We start from the raw sequence: 3518 nt of genomic DNA on the forward strand, positions 1-3518 counted from the left end.
AGCCATGGGTATACATATGTCCCTCCTTCTTGAACCTCCTCCCCCCCTCCCATCCCATCCCAACCCTCTAGTTTATTTTTCTTACTAATTTCCATTGGGGTATAGTTGCTTTACAATACTGTGATAATTTCTGCTGTACAGCAAAGTGAATCAGCTATACGAATACATCTGTCCCCTCTTTTTTGGATTTCCTTTTCATTTTGGTCACCACAGAGCACCGAGTTCCCTGTGCTATACTGTAGGTTCTTATTAGTTATATATTTTATACATAGTATCAATGGTGTATAAATGTCAATCCCAGTCTCCAATCTAGCCTCCTCCCCCCACAAACATTCTCTATGTCTGTGTCTCTATTTCTGCTTTGCAAGAACATGGTGGTATTTAGATATGACCCTCCAGGCTGAAGGTCATGCACATCAGCCTATTTTGGAATAGCTGTTGATGAAGATTTTTTTATGCTTTGCTCGGGGGACCAGTTGCAAGGAGGAGCTTTTTATGAGAACAATACATATCACAGACATCTGAATATATTTCCATGAGAAAATAAGGATGAAGGAAACCAAAAGATGGTGTCGTTTTCTTACATGGCAGATGAATATTTAACATGCTCGGGCTTATCTTTAAGGGGGAAAAAAAAGACCCTTTGCAATTTGACATGCTTCCTACAATAGCAATCCATACACAAAACACCAAACACTACAGACACCCATATAAATACCATGTATTTCATTATTCCCTTATTACAGTGGCACAAAGACCAGCTGCTACATGAAATATCATGAAAACATAAATTACTGGTTATAAATAGCATATTTAAAGCATGAGGCCATCCAGAATGGGCTGGTTTAACATAGGCTGCTGAGAACAAGTCCAAGGAATTGATAAGACAGGCAGGGGAAGTCAGGCAGGGTCTGCACATGGCAGGAGATCAGCCAACAGAAGCTGCAAGAGGGGCTCTCGAAACAGACTTGGAGGGGGGTACAGTGGAGCTCTCAGGAGCCCCGAGGAACAAGTCCACTTTCTGTTGACCCTTGCCACCCCAAGAGGGACCAATTCGCAGACTGCTTATCACCACTATTTTTAACTTCCTGGCAGGCTAACCCCGTGCAATGGGAAAATCGCCCAAAGTAAATACACACTCTCCCTTGATTCTTCTCCTGGCGAGTAATTTTCTATTATTTTCCGTTAGAACCATTTCCAGGATAAATCATGCTCCAGTGTGAGCCTGAGTGTGAGAGTCCTCTAAGGAGCCTCCATCCTAAACTGGGGAGCTCAGAAAAGCTACATCTTTGCTCTCCGCTCTAGAGGCTGTGTCCAAACAAGCCCTTTGAGAAGCTTTCCAGGCTTTTCACCTTCCAGGCTCCTTTGTTATTTTTATTTCCCTTGAGTTTTGCTACTAGACAAATTATGGATTGTCATATATAATTATCTTTCCATGAAACAGATTAATATGAATTACAGTTTTTGAGCTTAGAAAGAGAGAAAAAAAAAATTCTTTATGTCAGGCCCTGCATATGCATTCTCTCATGAAATCCTCTCCATGACTCTCTGAGCTGGGCACTACTGTTTTTCCCTTTTTTACATGCAGGGAATAAAGTCACACAGAAGTAATTTGCTTGAGATCATGCAGCTGGAAGGCAGTGGAACATGTCTGAAACTCAGCTCTGTCTCCGAACTCCATGTTTTTAACCACTGCATGGTGTGGCCTTACCTTACAAGCTGCCACACCATGTTAACACAGTTCCAAAGTTGACACAGACCAAAGTAATGGCTAGATAATAAATGCAGAATTTGATTTAGATTTTTTGAAACATCTAACACAGTTTGAAGACCCCCAGTGAAGTCTTTGTGGACCCCTATTTCTCCCAGACCTCCCATGAGGAATCCCTAACCTGGAACCATTCACATATCATTTGCCATGTACGACTTTATGTCTGCACAAAAAGAGCTAGTTAAAAATACTGCCTGCTTCCCTGGGATCTAAGACAAATCAAGTCCAAACTCTGAATGACGTTCAAGGCTCTTCTTAACCTGGCCCTCGCTATGTCTTCAAATCCATCTTCTAGAACCATCTGGAACAAGAAGTGAGAGGAGTGAGAATGTGAAGCAGAACCAGGAGATCTTTACAGGCAGGTAAGGTTGGACTTTCCTGGTAGCTCAGACAGTAAAGTGTCTGTCTACAATGCGGGAGACTCGGGTTCAATCCCCGGGTGGGGAAGATCCGCTGGAGAAGGAAATGACAATCCACTCCAGTACTATTGCCTGGAAAATCCCATGGACAGAAGAGCCTGGTAGGCAACAGTCCATGGGGTCGCAAAGAGTCAGACATGACTGAGCGACTTCACTTCACTTCACTTAAGGTTGGGCAGCATCTCCATCCTGACCATGACTCTACACAGACATGGTAACTCTCATCTTCCAAAGCAACTCACCATGTATTAATAAAAGGTATACTGCCTACTCTCTCAGCTTTGTTCTTTGCTCTGGACCATTCCCCAGCCTGTCCCACCCTTTCTTCTTAGGCTCAGTTCCCAAGCCTCCTCTGGGAACCTTGCCTGCTGTCTCCTGTTAGAAGCTGTCAGGTCCCATCTGCCCCCACAGCACCCTGCTCACGTTCTGCCTTCTATTGTGGAGAGCTGCCCCCTAGTCTGACCCAGTGGACAGTAAGCTCTTTAAGCACAGAGCTGTTTCTCACTAACCTTCTTTGCTGCCCCCTGCTCTTAGCACAGGCAGCAGCCAAAGAAGGTTCTTAATAAAGATTAGCAGGTCTGATTTGTCACCAGAGACCAGGAGTAGCTACTATACTAGGAATAGGAGGAAGGAGGAAAGAGAAGGGAGAGGGGTTCACACAGGAATTAAACAAAGAGAAAAAAAAATGATGGTTCATTTTTTCCTTTAAGAATGCGAGCCAGGATTAATAATGTACAAATGGTTCTCAGGAACTAGTATTTCACTGTGATCAAAACGTCCCATAATAAACTCTGACATAAAGTTTTAATGTTTGCATTTGTCATCATTATCAACCACTTCATTCACACCCAAAATAGAGCAAACGTCTCCTGAGCCCAACTGCACCTTCCCAGACCCCAGGAAGCCTTGGCATCTGTCCCCTAGGGGACCAGAATTTACTGATTTCTAGCTAACGTTTATTGAGCACCTACTGTGTTCCAGGAACCAGAGCCTCTATTTATATGCATAATATCTAATCCTCATCAGAGCCCTCTGAGATATTGTGATCACCATTTTCTAGATAAGAAATCTGAATTCAGGAGGTTAAATAACTTGCCCACAGCTGCATAGTTAGCAATGCTGCAGGTTGAGCTCAAATATGCCTTACTGCAAAGCCCATGTTCTTAGCTATTCTACTAATTTTTAAATAAAAACATCCTTATGATTTTTCAGAGTATTAAGTTGTGACATCAAAATACTAGTGGAAGAAAAGGCTCTGGATCTAGGCTAGAAAATACTCTTTCAAAGGACACAGCTTCATCATGGGAACTCACCAGCCACGGGCACAG

Source organism: Bison bison, unplaced genomic scaffold, assembly GCF_000754665.1.
Source record: "Bison bison bison isolate TAMUID 2011002044 unplaced genomic scaffold, Bison_UMD1.0 scf7180017864146, whole genome shotgun sequence".
Taxonomy (NCBI): domain Eukaryota; kingdom Metazoa; phylum Chordata; class Mammalia; order Artiodactyla; family Bovidae; genus Bison; species Bison bison.